This window comes from Hibiscus syriacus, unplaced genomic scaffold (assembly GCF_006381635.1).
Source record: "Hibiscus syriacus cultivar Baekdansim isolate YM2019G1 unplaced genomic scaffold, ASM638163v2 tig00111837_pilon, whole genome shotgun sequence".
NCBI lineage: Eukaryota > Viridiplantae > Streptophyta > Magnoliopsida > Malvales > Malvaceae > Hibiscus > Hibiscus syriacus.
Window position 1 is genome coordinate 12,072,334 of NW_024063194.1, and position 7,156 is coordinate 12,079,489.

The window sequence follows — 7,156 nt, forward strand, 5'->3', positions numbered from 1 at the left end:
TTTCATTCAACTCGATGACAGCGATGAACTACTTTCTGGAAGAATTTTCAAGCCGAAATCTTTAAATCGAGAAGAAGACAAAGACCCAATTCCAGGAAGCCCAATCACATTTGAGAGGATCGGACAAAAACTGATTTTTTTTTTGTCTTTGTCATATCCTTGTTAATACAATAATGTGCAAATAGGGGCAACTGTAGATACCTGTTTTTGTACGGGTTTAAAAAATATTATTTATTTATTTATTATTACTATTATTAATATTTTATTATTATTATTATTATTATTTATTATTATTATTTTTGTAGGCCCCATATTCAACCCCACCATTTTATTAAATCCCTAAAAATCTAGCTAGTGCAACAAAAATTCAACCGAACGTAGACCTCCCGGGAACGTGCGCACCCACCACCTCGCACGTACAGTTCAACTAACCTCACATGTTTGCTTATTTTTCTCTCAAAAATGAGAGTGGGAATGAGGATTAGTGCTTTGCTTATTATTTAAACCAACTTTAAGTTGGAGACAAGGGGGCTCACATCGCAGAGTACGATGATTACTGGAGGGAACGTGAGTTGCAGGCTAAAGATAATCTGGAAAGAGAGTATAATCTCAAAACCGGAGGATATCACAAATCGTATGAACGAACGTCGCCACCATGTTGGCGGGGCTCGGTTCTAACAGCACGACCACGACGGGGTAGTCGTTGACAAGAGGAGAGGCCGCCTAGTTTTCGATTCTACCCGACAGAAGAAGAGTGGTTTCATTTTATCTTCATCACAAGTTAGAAATAGAGAGGAATGATCTGAACCATCTTATGGACCGGGTTATACCCATTGTCGACATTTATGAGTCCAATCCTTTCGATCTTCCACAATTACCAGTTTACCTATGCCATAAGGACCCTGAGCAATGGTTCTTCTTCATTCCGAGGCAAGAGAGTGAGGCTCGGGGAGGAAGGCCGAAGCGGCTAACGACGACTGGGTACTGGAAAGCAACTGGATCTCTTACTTGTGTTTATTCGTCGGACAATCAACCTATCGACTTTAAAAGAACCATGGTTTTCTACAACGGAAAAGCTCCCAACGGTAGAAAAACCGAGTGTAAAATGAATGAATACAAAGCTATTGAAGAAGCAGATTCGCCTAATGCTTCCACTCCAACTTTCAGGCATGAATTCAACTTGTGCTGGGTATACAAGAAATCAAAATGATTGCGGTCATTCGACAGGCGGTCGCCAGCAAGAGGAATGTAGATTTTTGCTTTTTGTGCGTGAGATTAAAGAAATTTCCAAGTGATTTTGAACTTTGGGGAAATCCTTCCTATGGTCCTTCATTTATTTTACTATTTTTAAAATTTTAATTTTTTAATTTAATTTAATTTTATTTGTTCCTTTGATTTATTTAATATTTATTTATTACTTCTTATATAACATTTTTGACTTTTTAGATATTTTTTTCGATCAAATGTAAGTAATTTGAATCGTATTTTTAAATTTTAATTTTAATTTTTTAATTTTTGCAATTAAGACAACCGATAAATTAATTGGTACCGAAAGGGCGATTCAAGGGTGCTAATCCTATCGTAACCGACTCCCGAGCCCGACATATTTCTGGTAAAACGCAGATCAGGTAAGATGGTGTCCGATCTACCCAAATATTATTTTAAAATGATCGGTGACGACTCTAACACAACCATTTAAGTCAAAGCCCAATTACGGACCCACACGGTCGCGACATTGTGTTCTTCATTTTCTAGGAAAATTATGCAAAATACTTTGCTGACATTTTGAAAATGGCAAAACTTGTCCATGGATCAAATATTGCTCTTATGGCATCTAATATAGAAGGTGATGTTCGTATTCATTATAATGACCAATCAGATTTTGAAAAAATTGGATGACAATTTGGAGTTTTTGAAGAATGGAAGGTAAATTATTCATCTGATGTTTCAGGTGTCTTTTCTTTATTTGTTGTGAAAACACCTGTTACACTACTTTCGAAAAAGATACACTGCTTGATTCTTGAATACGGGGAGGAAAAATCTCTTTACACACTGTTTTTTCGTATTTGTTGCTCTACTATGTAAAAACAATAAAGGAGAAGAAGACTTCTCTTTTCACTCTTTTTCCAATCCCAGGGAAGAAGAAAAACCTCCTTCTCATGAGTCCCCCCTCTCGAATGGTTGTTTTTTTTTAATTAAAAATACCCCCTGTCCCTGCTGATTTCCTCTTCTATTCCATAACTGCATGCCTTGCTGGCCTCTCTACGTGGCTGAGAGAGAATCCATTTTTGTTATTTTCTGTTGCAGGTACATTCGAAACGGCTTCAGCAAGAACGGAACAGCTGGCTCATGTGAATCGGTTGGCATCTGGAACAACGAGCGTAATTTCCACTTGCTGGATCCACCCGCTCGATCTAAGCATTCGGGTTTGCCATTTGTCCGGGCTTGCTCCAAATCGGGTCTCTATTTGGGTCGAATAAATGTTGCCTTGTTTGGGCTTAATCCAATTGAGCACGGGTTAGAGTTTATATCTGATGTAAGCCTGTAACAGAAAAGAATAAAATTTAGTGTATTAACGTTATACCTATATATATTATGTTATTTAATTACTTATTTATACGTATATATATAATATGTATATAATTATGATATAATAATATATATGGCCACACATATAAATATAATATAATATTATTAGTAATATAATATAAACCCTAACAATATTCGAATAAAACCCCGGACAAAATGAACATCTACAAAATTGTAACAAAATGATTTAGTCACAATAACGCGTTAAATTTAATCAAAGTAAAAAATCATGTCAAATTTATTTCATCATAATATTGTCAAAATAAAAAATTGTGACAAATTTATTTAATCAAAATAACAATTTATAACAAATATTAATTTCTCATTATAAAAATTTGTAACAAATAATAATCTTTCACAATAACAAATTATTTAGTCACAGTAAAAAGTTAAAAAAAATATTTGGTGACGAAATAAAAGTAGTGAGAAAATAAATTTTGTTGTAATATGTAATTTTGTCGCGAAAACTTTTTTGTTTAATGTTATAATTTAAGTTAATTGTGACGAAATTTATTTTTTTGATTAAATAATTAATTTTATTTTAACAAATATTTTGTCTTGTAACTTACATTTAGTGACGAAATAGCAATTGTGACAAAATAATTTTTGTTGTCTTATGTTTTTTCGTCACAAAAACCATTTATATTTGATGTTTAAATATAAGTTAGTTATGACAAAATATACTTCTCATAACGAAATAGTTAATTGTGACAAATATTTTATTGTAATAAGTTAATTACAGTAACGAAATTTCATTGTTACAATAAATACTATACAATTGTAACGAACACAATTTTGGCACAATATACTTTACATGACAAGGTTGTTCTAACAAATATGGTAACAAATAAAATTGGCCAGAATAAATATATTGTGACAAATTTAATACTTTTAGTGATAAATAATTTTATTGAAACAATCGAAATTTCTTGTAGTGATGCTACAGGGGTATTGATACCCTGCTATAGTATACCAATACCCTGCTACAGTAATTTCGGCCCAACATATATATATACATAGATTTATATAAAATTCCCAAAATACTCAGAGCATACACGACTTATACGTTTGATTACATGCCAACACTGATTTACATAACAAAATAACGTACTATTTAAGTTGCTTCTGATCTGATAGTTGCAGGAGTAATGTTGTTCCAACTACCTAACTTTGCTTGTCTACCTTCTCGGATTCTACTTGTGAAACACTCACACACTGTCATCGACTTAGTGAGGCATAATAATAATGACAATAAAATATAATGAAAATGTCATAATGAAATGCAATATCATGAAATCATATATTCAATCCATACAAGTCATATAGCCCATGATACAATACTGAGAACCCGAGGTATGTGAGTACTGTGAGGTTGTGCACTATGATGTCACCACAGCTCGTATAAATTGATCTGAAGTGCCACGTAGAATTTGTCCCGAAGGACCGCGTAGAAATGCACCGAAGTGCCATATAAAATTTGTCCATAAGGACCACATAAAAATTCCTTAAGAATCATATACATATACCAAGGATCAAGTAGGTGTGTCAAAAGACCTCATATATGTTCCAAAGAATACATATATGTCCCGAAGGACCACGTAGAATTTGTCCCAAAGAACCGCGTAAACCCTCTACTCTTAGCATGCCAACTATACCTATAGTTCTCATCTACATAACATGGGCTTTCACAATTCACATAGCTCATGTAACTTTTCAAACATATTCACTTAGAACATTGTCACATAATCCATATAATATGAATTCATGTCATGTGTCATAATATGTAATGAAATCATGCATCAAGATATTAAATCTAGACTTATCACAAGTCTATAACTGAACATACTACTATATTCATGCTATGCATATGCACTCACCTAGATCTCTTTGCTTTTCCGCCGATCGTTCTTACCTCCCAAATGTTTCGGAACTGATTTAGGCTCAGTATCTATATAAATATAAATTTTAAGGAAATTATCATATGCCTAAACCTTGTAATTTGATACTAATAGCTTAAACGAATTTAATGAATCAATATTCAGTTTTTCCTTTAGGGGGTATTGATATACTCCTTAGGGTATCGATACCTTTATTATATTCTGTTATTTTTCGTGCAAGAGGGTATCTGTATACATACATAGGGTACCGATACACTCTACCCAAAACAAGCCTTTTCACCCGAAAATTCATCAACTCTTCACTGAATTTCCTTATATAAAACTTCTTTTATATCACCCAACTCAACTACAACCATTTTAACTAACTTATATCATTCCAACACCTTATTATCTCCCAAATCTTATTCAGATTCTTAAAACTAAGATTCTTACTAAATTTTCAATGTAATCCAAACTTACTTCTAACACTTATAACTTCTTATTCACACCTATGACAAGTCAAATTCAACTTCTAAATTCATTTATACATCCTTATTCAAAAATTTCACTTATCCACTTCTTATCTTTAATCCTTAATAACTTACAAATCTTTAAGTTTCTATGACCTTTTCCATCTCCCTCATATTTCCTAAATCTTCCTTAACCAAAACCATACTTAAATTTTAAGGATTAACCAAAAGAAATCAAACTCACATTGGCTTGGGGCTTCACGTTGGAGAAGAAGAAGATGATGAAGAAGATAAGTATGGAAACTTGATTTCCCAAACATATGCTCCACATGGGTATTATAATATCCTCAACCAAATTTTTAATTATTTTCCTTGTTCAAAGACCCATTTACCCTTTTACTTCTCCTTCTTAAATCATCCTACACAATATATCTCAATTAATTCCTTCACTTTTCAATTTATTTAATATGGTCATTGAATTTTAAAATCTTACACTTTAATCACTAACCCGGTATTGAGGATGTTACAATAAAACTTGGTTTCGTTTCCTTCTTGTTCATCAAATAATTCAGGGGTTGCATGATCAGAGAAGATATAAATTTTATTTTCGAGTAAATAAGATCAAAATTTCTCTAATGCAAAAACAACGGTAAATAATTCTTTTTCTGTAGTTAAGTAATTGCATTGAGACGAATATAGAGTTCTTGATGCGTAGGCGATGACGTGAGGTTCTTTTCTAATTATTTGGCTGAGACAACTCCAACACTTAAATCTGAAGCATCACACATAGTTTCTAAAGGCAAATCCTAGTTTGGTGGTTGAACAATCAGTGCGGACACGAGCTTTTATTCTGAGATGTCGAACGAATTTTTACAACCTTGATCAAATTCAAAGGTAACATCTTTTTGCAGCAATCTACATAATGGTTGTGCCAATTTGGAAAAGTCCTTGATAAACCTTCGATAAAAACTTGCATGGCCAAGAAAAAAACAGATTTCACACACCGAAGTGGGGAATGAAAGTGAGCGAATTATATCAGTTTTTGCATTGTCTATCGCAATTCCCTTAGATGAAACAACATGCCCAAGAATTAACCCTTTACTTACCATGAAATGGAATTTTTCATAGTTAAGAACCAATTTAAATTCAATGCAATGCTTAAGCACATAAGAAAGATTAGAAAGATATTGGTTAAAAGAGTTGCCATAAATAGTGAAGTTATCCATAAACACTTCAATACTTTTCTCGATATGATCGGAAAAAATACTTAGCATGCACCTTTAAAATGTTGCAGGAGCGTTGCAGAGTCCGAAAGGCATTTTGCGGTAGGTGAACGTTTCGAATGGGCAAGTAAATATTGTTTTCTCTTGGTCTTCAGGTGCCACTGGGCTATGGAAAAATATGTTTTGTATTCGTGTCGAAATCATCTCACCTTTTGAATTTTTTACTATCGTAACTTCGGTCTTCTTCAGAAGAACTTGAACCGGACTTACCCAATTACTTTAAGAAATTGGGAAAATAATATCGATGTCAAGGAGCTTTTCAATTTCATCTTTCACTACTTTCATCATTGACGGGTTCAAGCGGCGTTATCCTTCTATTGTTGATTTTACACCTTCCTTCATCTTGATTTTATGCATATACATGGATGGACTTAACCCCTTAATATCGACTATAGTCCATCCAATTGCCTCTTTATTTACATACAAAAGAGAAACTAAGTCATTTTCTTCCTCCTTTAACAGTTCGCTAGAAGTGATGATTCGTAAGGTACCATTTTCGCCCAGAAATACATACTTAAGGTGCATTAGCAATTGCTTCAACTCTAGCTTTGGTGCATGCAAAATTGACAAAAGATGTTTAGATTTTAAAGGCGTTAAACTAAAATTGGAAGTAAAAGAAATGGTTGAAGAAATTTCTTTAAACTCCCTTTCGTCGAATTCCTGTTTTTCCATTTCCATGCAAAAATCAAATAACAAATTAGTTTTCAAAAATTCGTCAGCTAATGGATCGACAATATCAACAAAATTCAAGATCGCCACATTATCCGGATATTTCATAGCCTTGTATAAGTCAAATTTGACGACCTCTCCGTCAAATTCCATAGTCAAAATACCACTTCAGACATCAATATTCGTGTGCGTTATGCTCAAGAAAGGTCACCCGAGAAGAATTTTGGATCCGGTATTGCTGTGATCATTCTCCATGTCAATTATATAA

The 7,156-nt window shown here is 33.3% G+C and overlaps 1 pseudogene; it reads left to right on the forward strand.

Moving 5' to 3' along the window:
- Positions 1 to 549: 549 nt before the first annotated feature.
- LOC120171838 lies at positions 550 to 1,252 on the forward strand (annotated as a pseudogene).
- The last annotated feature ends 5,904 nt before the right edge of the window (positions 1,253 to 7,156 follow it).